At 41.6% G+C, this 16942-nt stretch overlaps 1 protein-coding gene across 2 annotated transcripts in view; it reads right to left on the reverse strand.

Moving 5' to 3' along the window:
- Nucleotides 1-16942, reverse strand: part of tbl1xr1a (tbl1x receptor 1a) — a 58021-nt gene that overhangs the window by 18071 nt on the left and 23008 nt on the right. For both annotated transcript variants that reach the window (XM_034702919.1, XM_034702926.1), the window contains exon 2: nucleotides 15702-15767. The gene's annotated coding sequence lies outside the window, so the exon portion shown is untranslated. The remainder of the gene's footprint in view (nucleotides 1-15701; nucleotides 15768-16942) is intronic.

The raw sequence follows: 16942 nt of genomic DNA on the forward strand, positions 1-16942 counted from the left end.
GGACAGCAGATTCAAAGACCGGTGAGTTAGATAATTAGAAAAGAGCTGACTAACAAAGACAGCAGACAAAACATCTGAACCTGCTCCAACTCCAGCTGGAATGTCATCCAGCAGGAACTGTGTTACATCAAATACACACAAGTACACACTCCTCATAGACTACTCTATCATTGAGAACGTCATTTGAACTGTCCCACAGTTCACAGTTGACTCATGGTTGTCACAACAAAAGATAAAGTCAGTGTCACTACAATAACTTTCAGCGTGCTATAAACCGGCCTTAGAGTATCATTATGTCCAGTGACGTGTTTCGGTGTGTGCACAGCTTTAAAAATCACTGCTCTGTTTGTTTCATTGGCTTCTGGAACATATTTCATCATCGATGAATGTGAAGCAACATGCCCCACGCAACCGGACCACTTGAAGTATTTTTTGGCCAAGTATGGAAGTAACACAAAGTATCAACAAGAAAACATTTAGACTCATGGAGCAGAACTACAACATCCATAGAAGAGGTCAGCTTTAACATCTGCATACAGATTACCTGGATCTAGTGCTGGGCGATATTGAAAAAAATTTTATCACAATAACATTTTTCATATCAGTTGATATTGATCATTTTAGCAATAAATATCAAATCATTCTTTCATATCGTTTTAAAGGCAGATTTTTTTCACCTGAGTGAAAGTTTAAGAAATCAGACAGTTTGTTAGCTTGTATCTGGTATTTAGTCGTCTAGTAAATAGCCAAAATGTCTTAAGTAATGATGTTTAGTGGCCTTTCTTGTTGAGCATGTTTTCACTCTGCTATAAGCTGGTAGGTTTTGCGTTTTCTTCAGTGTCGCTGTCGCTCGTTTCAGCTGTGTTTACATTCCGCTCCAAATGTCTTTAAGCCCCGCCTACCTCTCACCCTGCGACATGATTCACTGTTACATGCCGACTTCTTCTTCTGTTTAATGTTGGGTGGGAACTAGCATTTAAAGGTGACATGTCATGCAAAATCGACTTTTTAATGGTTCTCTACCTGAAATATGTTTCCCTGGCATGTCTACAAACCCCCCGAGAATGAAAAAAATCCGCACTGCACAGGCTGGTTTTAATTCTACATCACCCCTACGCAGCAGTGGTCCACGCGGACATGAGCACCACATACTTGTGCGTCAATGTGTCGATGACACGCAGCAATTCTCTGCTGAAACGCTTGAGGGCAGTGTGATCTCTCTGATAGCCGGTCACCTCCTTCCGGCCCCGCTATGATCTCTGTTTACTTTTCCACAGTGATTCAGAGTGTGTTATGTTAATCTACAGCTGATACATGTTACTGTTTATCATACAGACATGATTACATGAAGAATAGAGAGGAGGAGATGAAATACACAGCCGATGTGCGGCCGATGAGCGGGGATCCCAGAAGTGCTGTAAAAGCGTGAAATGCAATGCTGTCGAGCGACCAATCACAGGGCTTGCGGTCTGCGTAGTTTCGCCATGTAGTTACATTTGGAGGAAGTGCATGTCAGCAACGTGCGTAGGCCTCTGCGTAGGTACAGGAGCCACGCAGACCTACCTTATTGGACCGAGTAGTATAAATCAGGCTTAAGAGTTTGTGTATTTAAATACTGTAACAAAACAGGAAACCGTGTATGTGCGGTTTCAGGCTGAGTTTGTGATTGTTACGCAGGCTTGAGAAAGAACACAAGAAACTGTAATTAAATAAAATGTATGTGAAAGACAATTAAAGTAAAGATTGTTTTGTAGATTTGTACAACTTAATTTTTGCTCCTTCAAAGTTCCTGCAATAAAGAATTGATTGAATTGTTAAAACGTTCAGTAACTTTCCCATGTGCTGTTGAAGAAGATTGATTTGGGTCTGTGGTCCTGATTAAAGAACTAACATATTTTCTAAAAAAAACGTGCAACACTAACTTAAAAAAAAAAACACTTAAAATCATCAGAATCTGTATCAGCCCGGATTTTCTCAACCACTGCAACCACAAGAATCACCAGGACCAGCACAAGCAGCACCATACCTCCTCCATTTGTGCATCTAAGCACACACCAATGGCATCATCAGTCAAACATTGCTCTTCTCTGTGGTTTCATAAAGCATGAAAGGTTGGGAACCATAACTGTAGGAGCTCACTGAGAGCCAAAGAGCCCATTCCAAATAAGGACCAAAGGTTCAAAGCCCATTTCCCCTGAGAATAATCAGCCGTGTAATGCCTGGAGCTCGGTTTCTGCAGCCCCCTCTCCCTGGAGAACCGGACTTTCTGTGCATTTAATGGCATTTAAATGGATGAAACAGCCTCCTGGGTGCTGTGAACACTAGGTTGCATTTCGTTTCCCAGAATGTTAGATTTTTTGTCGTCTGGAACGGCAAGACATTTAACATGACCTGTGGCCTTCACACTGCAGAATCTAAAACCAAGGATGGGGGCCGGAAGTAGTAAGGATAAGACCGTGCACACATAATGGGCAATTTGTAGATTCTGCAGTGATGCTATGATTTTATGTTCTTTCCAGAAGTGATTACAGTCAAAGATAAGCTGAAATGCCTCTTTGATTATGACCTGAGGGGAAACTTGTCAAAAAACAGCAAACAGGATACAGCTACAAGATGCACATGGCTTTGTGCAAAGAAACAGAGCGACGGTTTGTCTGCTTTCTGACATTTTGGTTAATCCTGCAAAGTCGATGAAACAATAACATCAAACACAGCAGCTGACTCAGACCCAGTTGCATCACCTTGAGAGGAGAATAAGGCTGTAATGTCAGAGCTGTTTGGGGACCCGTGTACGCCACAGGAGACACGCAATGACTGTGTGGCCAGAATAGAAAAGGAGAATGTGATGTTGTTCTCCGCTCTGTTGTCTCAGCAATAGTAATCTGTAACCAGGCCACAGTCTCTAGTGAGAGAGGAGTGAGTCTCCCATAGAGACAGAGTCAGCAGTAAGAAGGCAAAATATCAGATGATCTCAGATGAGTTCAGCTCGGAAGTGACTCAATCACATTCAAACACTGCGGCAGAAGTCTTTACTATCAAAGTAGTAACACTGTGATGTTTTCAGTTGTAACTACCACCCCGTGAAGCACTAGAAGTGCACACATACTTTACTCTAAATTAAGCCTATTATTAAAACATGAACAGCTGTAGGGCTGCCATCACTTCTAATTTACAACACTGCAAATACTTAAGCTGCTGCTAACTTTCAAACAAGCCACACCCCTGCACTTTGTAGTAAGTATGCTCAACAGAGATCTACACAAACCCCTGTTACGATGTGCAATCATGGTCTTCTATATAAAGCAGCCTCATCTGTGACACACTGACAGGTTGGCTTCAGTTTAACTGGGCTGACAGTGTGTGTAGAAAAGAGCAGCAGAGCAGCAGCTTTGGACGTGGGTACACAGGATGCATTCAGGGACAGTATGAAGCATAAGGTCGTCTGTGCTTTGGCAACGCGCACACACATCCCTGTTCAAACTAATGTTATAAGAAAAGGCTTAAAAATACGATCCAAGGTTGATCTGTCACGAGAGGAAGACTGAGAAGGACACATGGAGCCTCTTGTTTATATTTTAGTCATCAGCCGCACCACAATTAGAGCTGGGCGGTATGGCCTCAAATCAATATCATGATTGATTTAACATTTTACTCTGATTACTATTGATGAATGATCATGATGTTTTGTTGTTTTTTTGTCCTCCAAGTTCATCAGCATAGGTTTCACTGTAAATAAGCTCAACTGTTAAAGCTGGGATATTTATTCTAATGAAAGTGATTATTTTATCTTTGTTATTTTAAAATGATTGAAGGAAACAGATGAACTAATGCAAAGTGCTGAACAGAATTCAGTTCCCTTTTTATGACATGTTTGGTATGGTTGCTGCAGTGTGAGAAAATATTAGGGATGTAAGGATAAACTCAACCCAGGATTCGATTCGAATCACGATTTTTGGTTCACAATACGATTCACTCATTATTCTCTAACATTTTTCAAGAAAACTGGATTGAACTCAAAATTTAAATAATTATTATTTTATTTCAATTCTCAGATATGAACAGTTGCAATATATATTTTTTCTCTTATATTTCTTTGTAAACAAAGTAACCCTCTTTCATTTTTAAGATTTGTTGTAACTGAAATAAAACCACTGCACACTTTTTTTCAGCAACTTGCAAAAAAACTAAAATCACCGTTCAAAAATACCATGTTGGAAAATTTCAGAACAGTTATAGAGAAATGGAAAGTGAAAAATTCCCAAATGAAAGTGTTAAATATTAAAACAAATAAGTTCTCTTTAAATTAGGGATGTAAATTTCCAAAAAGTTTCCTGTTTCTCCCTCAGAGCGAGGAAACTTTTAGTCTCTGCAACATTTTTGCCTCTTATTGATTATGGTGATGTTTTGTACTTGGGAGCCTCGGCTAAATGTTTGTTGTCTTTAAATAGTGTATATCACTGCGCGCTGAGGTTTGTCACGGGTTGCAAACGCCTCACTCACCACTGTGAGCTTTATGTCAGAGCCGACTGGCCATCCCTGAGTGTGCGCAGGCATACACATTGGCTTCGTCTAATTTACAAATGTTTACTTGGCTTGGTCCCAATGTATTTATGTGTTTATCTTCAGAGATCAGGAAGTCACTATGCCTTGCGCTCCTGCGACACTTTGCGGATGTGGGTTCCCCGTGTTCGGACAGAGTTTGGTAAGAGAGCGTTCAGTTTTGCTGCTCCTACTGCTTGGAATAAACTCCAGAAGGACTTGAATCTGTCGGATCTCATCTCTCCGGACACCTTTAAGTCTATCTTAAATGAAAGACAGACCCCAGAACAGTGCCTGTGTTTTTAAATGCTGTTTTGTAATCACAAACTGCACTTCACTTGAAAATAAGTTGCACTTTTAAATTATAATTGTTTGCTTCTACATACTGTCTGCATATATGTTCCATGTTGTTGAGTTGTGCCATTTATTCTGATGTGTGCTGCTGACCTCTTGGCCAGGTCGCCCTTGAAAATGAGGTCTTGATCTCAATGGGACTTATCTGGTTAAATGAAGGTTAAATTAAAAAAAATAAAAAAATAAAAATTTGAAGTATTTTGCTTGATTGATCTTTGGAAATGTTATCGATCCATTATACTTAATTGTTAAAAAAAAAACATTTTTTTTCCCCTAAATCAAATTTTCCTTCAAGATACAGTGTATATTACTGACTGTATTAAACAGCTACAGATCATATTGAGGTGTTCACAATGTTAACACGCTGAATATCAACATGAGGAGCAGGCTTATAAATAATCTCTGTGGACTGCAACAGGACACCTGAACAGAATCATGTTTTGGACTCAGTGTCCAGTTTTCTCGTTCTAATTGAGAATCAGCCGGGAGTACAACCGAGTCAGAATAGCGCCTTCTACTGTTTAAAAATAATATCCAAATACAAATTTTGTGTCCATTTTAATCCAACCTTTTTGTATCGATTTTTTACCGTCTTGCGATATATCCTTACATCCCTACACAATAGCAACTAGTTTTAATGAATCCAACACTCAGCAGCAGTGTCGCAGTTAAAAAAAAAAGCAAGGAGAAAGGGTTAAAACTGAATCAGCCCGCTGTTGTGTTTGGTTGAAATAAAAAACCCGCAGACTGTTGAGTCACAAATCACCAGACCCCTCAGCTCAAATCCCATCTGACAGCTGCAGTGCCCTGGAGGACAGGACAGCCAGGGTTTGTAAACACAAAGCTGCAGTTCCTCCCACCGCCATCCCTCTGCAGTGGCGCTGTTGAGCCACCATCTGCAGGCTGGATCCTCTGTGTTGACAGTGTGAGGGAGCAGAGGGGGGGATGGGTGAAGAGAAGGGAATCTCTGTCTCTGCATTTCAACCCACCTCCCCCTTTCTGTCTTCCTCCCCTTGTGAGTGCTGTCAGTCGCAAACTGGCCTTTTACAGTAAATCCTCAATCGAGTCACAGCTCAATGAGAAGGGAAGGGAGGAAGAGAGAGACCCACAAAGACAATCAATCAACAGCAGAGGAAAATCAGGACGTGGCGATTAGATACCTATGGCATATAACCTGCTTGCTAACCATGACATGAAATCACATTGATGAGAGTGAGGAAGGTTCCGTCCGTCACAATATGAAATCAATATTACTAAGTAAATCATATTTGCCCCAGGTTATCAGCAAGCATAAATAATTCATTAAGTCAAACACAGGCTAATGAAACATCCAATCACAAGGCTTTAGCTCGCTCAGAGGAGTGTGATAAAAATATAATCACACCTGTTCAATATGCTGCAACGTTCTACTTCCTGTCACAACGCATTTCAACACACATCAATCACACGTTCTCCCAGCATCATTGTTGTTATGATGTACTATGCAGACCTTAAAGCCACACTGGATGCTGCACAGTTCACTCTTCTTTCAAGTGTGGTGAATGAGGGATGGGGTTTTTTTTTTTTCACAGTCTAAACATGCAATGAATTTACAACTGCAGGCTGTGAACTGTGCACAGTGACAAAGAGGCAGAAACTTTTATTTGAAAGTTGAAAGTCATGTTTGTGTGCTGGGTAGAGCAACATGGTTACTGATCAAACAAAACAAAGGCAAATGTTTCACCACACTTGAAGTAATTTTACTGATAAGTCAAGCAGTGTATCTGTGTGTCAGATCACTCATTAATAAAAGTAAGGAGCCATGAATCATCACAGTACTTTGTAGTACTGCACGATTATCTGTTGCAATAACAATCGTGATGTGCGGATGTGAGCGTTTATATAACTACACAAAAGGCTGCGATTTGCAGTTTAGTAAATAGAGTGTGTGTAGGTGTGTGTGTGTAAACCCACTTCATCTCATTATTAGGAGTCTGCATGGTTACACTCATCAGCTGCTGTGTGTGTGTGTGTGTGTGTGTGTGTGTGTGTGTGTGTGTGTGTGTGTGTGTGTGTGTGTGTGTGTGTGTGTGTGTGTGTGTCTGGTCACATGACTATCAACGCACAGTGAGTGACCGACATAGATGCCAATGAGCAAAAGCATGACAGGTATGCCGATGCTAAGCTGGTGGCAAAAAAAAAATAAGCACTGTCAGCTGTATGGGAATATTTTGGATTCAGGTATGGGGAGAAAGAAGTGTTGTGCAAAACTCACAAAGTTAGAGTTAGTATGTCACATAGCAACTGTGCCAATGTGTATCACCTGAGAAGTGCCACTGCCTCTGCATTGTGTGAGAATGCCTTTAGGTTTACAGACTCACACATACCCCTTTTTCACTGAGGCAGTTTCAGGGCCAGTTCAAAGCCTGTGCTCAATTGGGAACCACTTTTTGTGTTTCAACTGTGAGAGAACCAGCTCCCGGCCAGGAAAATAGGTTCCATAGCAGAACCAACTCTTTGCTGGTGTAGAACTGCAAACCGCTTACGTAAGGGGTAAGGGTCGGTGGGCAAGGGGGGGAAGTCGCCATCCATGTGAAGCGCGACCAAGCTGCAACCTCCGGTCTAAAAATATGAGTTCAATGTGGAAGTGCTAAAAACTGCAGTTCATCGAGGATCCGCTTGAGGCTGGCTCCGGAAGTACCGGAAACCACATACACACCAATTAAAAAAGCCGATCTTTACCGCAGAAATAAACATGTTTACAGTCTGGTACAAAAGACGAGTGTAGTCTGGATAGCTAATTTCTGGATTGGCACCAAGGGAGAGGTTCAGGTGGCTAGTGGTGAGGCTTTCAGCAGTGTGACTGCCCCCTGGTGGCTGGCGGCAGTATAGGTCAAAAAATCCGTCTCCCCCAGTCAAACTCTAAAAAATAAAACACGTCATACGAATGTTTCTCATATCCGTATGCTGTGGTGATATGTAGTTAGTATTTCACTGTTTTGTGTTCAATGCCTCTTTTTTCTGAAAAGTTTCTTTTTCGTTAGTTATTAGAGTTTAAAAAAACGGGGTTTTACTTCAAGGTTTCCTTTGATTTACAGCCGCCGTGGAGTGAAACTTCAAAGGACACACAGGGTCTTGTGACGTTACGCTGTAGGGCAGAGCTTGTTACAGTGGCTTCACAGGCTCTGGCTGCACAATGGCGGCGCCCAGGAGCGGGATTTTTTGGCTTCAGAACTGTACAACGGGAAGAGGCGGAGCAACGCTGTCCATTTTTATTTACAGTCTATGATTGGCACACACTGTACAGGGGGTGAATTTTTTCATAACGCGGTAATTACAAAGATATTAAGATTATGACTCTTCCAATGAGAGGCACAGCTGACTTGACTGACAGGCGGGAACACTGTAGCTGTTGACTAGGAGGCTCAAAGCCCGCCTCTTTACGCCACAATCACTCGACAGCAGTTTGGTTGAGTTCAGCATTTCCAATCTGACTGCCACCACCGACACTTGGCCTCAAAACTGCGCTTCAGAAACAGATGGGTGACATCATGGATACTACGTCCATTATTTATACAGTCTATGAGCACGACGAGTAACACAGAAGTGTTGCTAAAGTTAGATCAGTTCTTTTTGGGACCTCATGTGATTACAAAAAGCCAGGAGCAACACCAGCAAGCATGTTATGTTGTCCACCATAGTTGTAATTGTGAGGGAAAGTTCGCACTAGTGCTGCTGGGAAAAGAGGTCATGTAGTAGTGATGTCACGGCGTGGCTCTTCCACGGGCTCAAGCAGGTCGAAAAAAAAACTGATGTGGAGTTGGAACAGTACTGCTAACATGTTTTGTAATGGTTGCCATGCTATCGTCTTTCCATTTGGAGGAATGCATTTATCTTCAAGGGGAAACAATATTTAATTTCTAAATAGTAAAGTTATTTTCAGAACACTACTGTACAAGCTTTATAGTTATTCTTGAGTTGCTGCTACAAATCAACAAGTCAGACCCCCATTCCTGATGTCCATCTAACTCTATGCGTCTTGTTTACTTTTATCCCCATGGCTGTGATTGTTGGGCTTCCTTTTTCAGTCACCTTGCATCCTAATTGGCTGTTGTAGTGTGTGCTCGGCTGTCCTCAGGGTTCCCCCCACATAACAGGATATCTGATTGTAAATATTGAACATGTTTAATATTTGCTTCTCCCGAACAGATTGGAGGAAGTGAATTCTCTCTCACCTCACGCCACAGGATAATATGACGAGGTAACTCTTGGAGTCATCCAAAAATGGGGACTTTGTTGACTTTTGGGACATATTTTTATTCCTGATCTCCGAAAAAATATAACTTGTGAAACGAACCTTGAGTATTCAGGATGGGTTAAGCTATGCTGAATGTGATCTTTGGAAGTTAATAGTGAAGGTTGTTCAAGAGCTTTAATCCCTGGGCGGTGTATCTTCCCCCCAAATACAATCAAGTGAACTTTAGAGCTACCAATAATAATGACATACTGAAATGCATGGTGTGTATCATATATTTCTTTGTGTGTTGGCCTTATATAGAATCCTGGCCTAAATATGTCTACACATATCTGCAATCCTATAACAGATGTTTGTGAAGTACTATGGAGGGAAAGACATGAATGGGCGATTCATCTTAAAATAACAGGCATATTTTAAGTCAACAATCAAGCTGTTGTCTCTGCTGCAACACTATGAGAAAAATCTGTCACAGGCTCAGGCTGGGTTCATGTATGAAACAGCTTTGCTAAATGCCAGGTGCATCCCCTGAAACTCGAGCTAGGGGAAACCAACAAACTGCCACTCAACGCTGATGTGTCTCATCGTGTTTCCTTTTCTTCCTCCAAGCCTGTGACAATAACACACACCATGTTGGTTTCATGTTCTTTGAAGACTTGCTGCATCAATACCTGAAGGAGACGCAAGCTGTGATGGCTGCTGCGCTCTGTCGACTCTGCAGGTGGAAATGGGGCTCATTCCTATTTAAAGGCTCCGTCTGAGACCTGATGGTTTAGGTCTATTTTCAGAAAGGAGCAGTAAGACATTCAGCCAGTGGAGGATGGGGTGATTTAGAGCGCATATTATGCATAGTCTCTCTCTCTCTCTCACACACACTCTCACTACTGCCGCAGCCAGGAACAATACACCGAGAACAAAAGGCAGCTTGTTTACTGTAAGCATGCAGCAAATGATGGCTCATGCACCGACAGCTACGCACTGTGAAAGAAGTGCAGATGTGCAAAATATGGAAATAGGTTACCTCCACATTAGTCGTTAAAAAAGGTGCGTGGTTGATGAAGTTACATTCTGGGGAATTCCACAGCTTTCATGTGTCTTGACTGGTTACAAAGCTTCAGGATTGCTGATGCAGACATTCAAAGGGTTTATTAAGCATGGTGCGTCTCTACAGAGACCTGTGTGAAAACACTATTTGTTTGAAACAGAGTCTGCAGGTAAACAATGTCAAATTGGTTGTCAAGTGTGGCTAATGTCAGCTGAGCCAGATCCAACAGACTTCAGTCCTTGCACGCTCACATCCACATGCCTGTGTTGGTTGCACATTGCTACGATCATAAACCAGTTTAACCGGACATGGCCGACATCAATCTTTATCTCTGTTTTCTAGATCAAAACCCTGACACTCTGCGCTGCACTTTGAGATACTATCTGTCATCTGAGCTTGTTTACATTTGAGTAGTAGAGATAGTGGTAGTGTAGAATTATGTTATTATGGCAGTAGCCATTTAGGTCAGCTGCAGCCCTACAAGGTGGCGGGTGCTTGCGCTACAGCTTGGACACAATATATGACTGGAACTTCAGGCCTACAGTAATCCAAATATGAATAACTCGTTTAGCGCCGATTAGCAAGGGTGATGACTTTTAACCCTTAAGTTGACTAAACTTGCACAGCCCTAGCAATTAAAAAGTGCACAGTTCAGAAATAATATACAGTTCCTCTGCCTTTATGTTTCTAAAAAAATACCTCTCATGAGTAAGAAATTGCAAGTAGCAAGAAATGTGTTGTTTTCCACCATTAAGTCTTCGTCAACCCCATTTTACTCGTTTTTAGCATTTTGACTAACAGCACAGTGGCCACCAAATCACCACTAGCTAGTCTGTGAGCTTAAGGCAAGCCAAGACATCTTATGATTGCTAAAATGTTTCCACGTGTATGTAGATCATTTTTAATGAAAGTGTTCGTATATTTCAATAACAGCGGGCGCTGAAGCCTTTATGTTTTCACTTGGAACAGATGGCACAAAATATCAAATATGATAGTTGAAGTGCTTTTGCATCAATTATAAAGAAGTGGTACTCTTGCTATGCCACAGTAAGCCAACATTGGTAAAGAATTTAAAGCATTAGAAGCTACTTCAAATAAACACCCTGCTTCATTAACTTGTTGAAATTAGGTTTTCAAGCCTAAAACTGAGGCAAAATATTCTCAAATCTTCCTTTGGGAAAAGTAGAGACATGATGTTTTTTAGCAACTTTCAATCCAAACTTACACAGCATGATAGAGATAGTTATATCAATATTATAGATCCAAGCTTTACCGCTAAATAAGAGCACTATAAAAACAAATGAAGGCTTCTTTTAATCACACAGTGCAGTTATGTAAGGTGCACTGACCACAGAAACGCATGTGGCTTCCCCTTCCCCCTCTCCTGAGTTACTGGTCTCTCAGAATGACAGATTGCATTGGCAAGCCTGGCTCTGCCTCAAATGGCCTATGTGAGGTCAGGAAGGCTAGCTGTCTGTCGCTGACAGATGGTAGCACATAGGCCTTGCCAGCTAGCCTGGCTTGATAGGAAGTTAAACCTGCTCTGGGCAGCTCGTGTCCAGCTGAATGCAGCAGGTCAGTGAGGTCCACTGAATCAGAGGTGGTTATCTCACTGGGAGCTGACGTGTCCACTTGGATTAGAAGAAGTTGCCAAAGTCAGAAGCCCAGTGACTTCAAGATCTCTCTAGAAGGTCAAGTCTTTTGCACGTATCAGGAACAAGTTGTGGTTACTGCTTGTTTCACAATTTTGATGGAGGGACTAGATATCACAGTGACTACTGGTGCGAGTGGATATGTACTACAGAGTTGAAACTCCAGTGGGAGAGTAACAAGTAATCACCCTGTGGTTATATGCATTTGAAATGCAGTCAAGTTGAAGTGTAAATCCATGTCTGTCCAGAGTCTGTCTGTAAAGATTGTAGTATCAAATGTGAAGTTCCTTAAGATAAATGTCTGTGATATAATAGATATAGAACATTTAAGTGACTTGACTTTGTCAGACTTGGTTGTTTTTATTCTGAACTAACATCACTATACATGCTAAAGAGCATGCAACACACGCTCACATGTTGGACCTGACTGAATAGACAAAGGTAGGTACCCTGAATAAAAGTGATTGAGTTTATATTAAAAAATGTCAAATTTGGTCCCAATATCCTCTCTGTTCCTGCGTTATGGCATTGAATATCAACCAGAAGAGTGTTTTTCTGCACAGTGGAAGCACAACCTTCCGTCCCTTTGGTTGTAAAATGCTGTAACTTCACTGTTTTACCCATTAGACGTGTGTGAGATCATGATTTATACGGCATTAAATTATTGATATCCAGACAAAAATATATTGTTGACACTGTGACAGCCCAAAAATAAGGCCCAGGCTGGGTGTCAAGGTTGTAGCGGCTAACGAATGCTCCAAATTTGCTAAAAAACAACAAGAAGTGCTGCCATTGGTTCCAATGAGCTTTATATCTTTGATGTTGACATGATGGTGACTTAACGAAAGTATTTTTTCCAAGAACAGACTGAGGTAATGACGGTATTACCAGAGACAAAGAGTATGAGCCAGTTTGTTGACTGCTGGGGGTATTTGGGCTCTGTGGGTAGGAGTGAGGTGCAAAGCTGTAGTCTTGTGTTACAATGAAATGAGGTTAACTCTATTACCTGTGTAAGCACCCAGAGACCTGCCAGCACCACAGCTCTTTTACAAAGAAGGCAACAAATAGAGCTTCATTTAAGCAACACTCCACAGCAACGTGTGAGTCATGCCCGGGCTCAGTGAACTGGATGGGTACTTTTGAAAAACAAGGTGGCTCTGAGTAATCTAAGCAGTCTAGGTTTGCAAGAGAAGAGGTCAGAAAGAAGGTGCATAAATCCAGCAAGGCTTCAGTCTCCTTCACCTTTGATTCATGACCAGTTTAATGCAAAGCTTCAAGTACTTCCAACAAAGTTTCACAAACTAACCCTGCATGAAATCCTTCCTCATCAAAGAATTGCACTACGTTGCTAGGTACATGTTCTCCGTCTTTGACAAAGGATGGGGATTTAATACAAAAACGTATTGATAATAAATATATATTAAGACACAGAGACGAGACTGCCTGTAGCCGTTGTCCTTTAGTGGTAGTCATGGCAACAACAAACAATCACGAGCCTACATCTGATTACAACAGACAAACACAATGGAGCATTGAGCGCTCAATCAAAATACATCACAGTTATTTTTGATATGATGGTGATTAAAGTGATCCCAACAGTCCAAAGCTAATTGCCTTATGCTACAATATCTAAACGTTCAAGACACTGTTTTATGTTAGGCACGCATATTTGATCATGTGCAATTTGTGTTTTATGCATTCTCTTATCATAAAAATAGTGCTGTTACCCTGTTCAAATAGGAATTACAAAAACAAGGGTTTCTGTCCGACGATAGAAGAGGAGGGGGAGGAGCCTGTCAGACGGCGGAGACCGCAAAGGAGGATTAGATTTACGTCTCTTCTGTCCAACAATGGAGGGTAGCTTCCGCTGCACGTTGGAGGATCCGTTAAACCGACTGAGTGGAGGTCTGCAGCTGGACCCCTCTCAGTTTTTGAGGATACAACCATCTGCCCAAAATATTTCAGCTGCCAGTTGTTGATCATAACTACAATGTACAATAAATGTATGGAATCAGAAATGTTTCAACTTTAATTGAAATAGAAATTGTGAAACTGTGCTTACTGTGCCACTCTTTCTAAACACTAAATGATATAATGCTGCCTCTCCACCAGAGCTGAGGACAAATGACAGCAGTGCAGTAACAAGGCTAATCTCACGCCTCATCACCCGGGCTATATCAGTATTTTACTATCTCGTATCCTGTCTCTGCATACTTCTCTGATTCTCTCACTGCCTCAGACTAAAAAGGCTTTGAGCATCAAGTTTAACCAAGGACAAGCTCTCAGTGAGATGTGAGGAATTTTTGGCTCACTGTAGGACACACTAGAGGAGAAGTATCTAACATATTTGTGGTGTATTTTTGAGAATGGGGCACAGAGTGGAAGAGGCGTAGCAAACAAGCTAATTTCTAAGCAAACTGCTGCAATGAATCAATACTGTGGGCTGTATCATTTGAAACAAAGACTTCTTTCTCCTCTGTCATACAACAGCCTTGTGGGAGCAACACAGTTTTCCACACAGCTGCATCAATAAAAAAACAAAACACGCCTTTGAATGTGAAGCCATGTTTCCTAAAAGACGTTTGGCAATTCAGGAGAGATTTGACGACGTGCCAACGCTCTCCAAAATCTACAATGTGTTCAGTCATTCTTGTCGTTTTGTCTCACTCCTAAGGTCATGAAAGACATTTTACATCTGTGGAACAACACAAGGAGTCAGTGTGAAATTAGAGACGAGTTGGGGGTGAAATGTTTCTGCAGGGCACAAACAAATTGGATGTCTTGTTTGTCTTTAACTCTTGGCCTGAAAAGCTCGGAGTCAAAGTCAGCAATTTCTCAGTATAGAGCTTCTTCACATCGCCAGAGCGGGCAGAGCTGCTGCGTCCTCTGCACAAAAACACACAAAACCACACTTGAGGATAAAATCACACAAACACACAGACACCAATCTGTTCCTCTGACATCGCAGCTCTCTCTCTACCCAAATAGGTTTACCCATCTGTTACACATAATTGTCACAGTGGAATATTATTTCCTGGAACCCGTGCGATGACTTGGTTTTTGGTTTCTGGTGCTGACTGGTATGTAAATGAGAAGTGTGTAGGAGTGCTTTAAGCCTACTCATGCTAATAACACACTGGATGACATAACTACAGCGCTGAGTTATGGCTTTATGATCGTAATAAACAAGCTGATCGGAGTGCTTTACTGAGAGGAGAACAAAGCCTTCCAGTAAGGCCGAGCAGACAGTTACACAGCCAGCTGCAAACATTGGAGGCAGCAGGAGCACGGCTGTCACTGAGCTGAATTGGCTTCAGCAGAAACAAATGAAAAATGTCAGCAAGTCCGACATAGGGAGAAGTCTTTGGGTATCCAAGCATAACAAACATGTGACAGAGAGCTTCTAAGGGTCTCATCTTGCATTGTGCATTGTGCACTGCAGGGTAGAGTTCACAGGAAGTCTGCTGGACTCTCAGACACTTCAAAACAGGAAGAGCGTACTGTTCTTCCAGTGGAAACCAAACGACATTTCAAACTTTCTGACATTCAGAGGTTTGAGGAGCAGAAGTCCCCTTAAAACTGTAAGTTCTCTTCAGTGTACGACGACGACAACAGGGAGGAGAAGAGGTGGATGAAGCAATAGTGTTTGTGGGAAATATGAGGAAGTAGTGGTATTAACACCGATAAGGTGAAGCAACTGTTAAATATGCTTTGTAAGGTTTTGTTGATTCACACTATTTTCCTCTTAGTATGGTTCAAACTTAAAGTCACCTTGTCTTTCGAGGGATACGGATACATCACAGTTCATGATTCAGGAAACATCTCTGCGTGACCGATAATGTAAATACTTAAGTAGTAACAATCTTTAGCCACTCACCACTGCAGTAGGTCTGTATGCACCACCAGTATGTTCAGTCAGGGCCGTGTACCATCAGCTCAGAACCTGCAACAAAGAAGAGGAAGGAAACTCAGCGAGGGGCTTTGGAGACAGATCAGATGAAAGAACACCAAAGGATTCAGGTGAACATGTTCTGCCTGCACACGCACGAGGATGGTCGAATTAGCCGGACCAATACAACGGCCCTACACATTATCAGCTGATATGACCGCACAGAACAAAAACAAAGAGACACCTGGGGTACAACAACTTAACGTGCCATGCTTATCAATACAAAGATCAACATAAAGGCTCTTTATGACCAATCTTACAGCAGAAATAAACATGTTTACAGCATAGACTGTATAAAATATGGACGTAGTATCTGTGACGTCACCCATCTGTTCCTGAGTGCTGTTTTGAAGCAAATCGATGGCAGCAGCCATATTGGTAATGCCGAACTCAACTAGGCAGAGTATGACGTAGTGTGAGTCTCTTAGCCAATGGCTGTGTGTTCCCGACCTGGAGTCACATCAGTCATGTCCTTATTTGGGCAAAACTCATAATCTTAATATCTTCTTAACCGTCACGTTAGAAAAAAATTCACCCCCCGTACAGTGTGTGCCGATAGAGAGATTAGCTTTGTAGGGCCAAGACATTTTTTTGAACCAGGCTGTAAACATGTTTATTAATGCTGCAAAGATCGTCTTTTTCCCATTCATATCTATGTGGTTTCCGGTGTTTCTGCAGCCAGCCTCAAGCGGATTTTCGATGTATTGCAGTTTATATCACTTCCGTATGGGCTTCATCGTTTGAGACCGGAGTTTGCCGCTTGGTTTACAGTCTGGTTCAAAAAACAAGTGTAGTCTGGACAGCTCATTTACACTGCTTCATCCCATTCCAGCACTCTACTGTGAGATTTCATGAATTGCCATTAAGTTTTTTAATACACTCATTTTATTCAGGCTTTTTTTTTTTACTTAAATAAAGGAAAACATTATTAAACAGGATATTCCTGTCCACTTATAAGATAACATAATTGTTAAATCATGAAACCATGATTACTACCCAGACAATAATCGTACCATCAAGATCTATAATTGTTGCATTCCAAGCACTGTCTACATCTCATGACATAAACGTCATAGCTAAGCAGATGTAATAAGCAGCTAAACTAGGTTGAACATTTCTAATTTTGTTGAATATTTCTCAATAAACTTACATTTTAAGCCATCTGAGTA

Source organism: Notolabrus celidotus, chromosome 2 (genome assembly GCF_009762535.1).
Source record: "Notolabrus celidotus isolate fNotCel1 chromosome 2, fNotCel1.pri, whole genome shotgun sequence".
Lineage (NCBI taxonomy): Eukaryota > Metazoa > Chordata > Actinopteri > Labriformes > Labridae > Notolabrus > Notolabrus celidotus.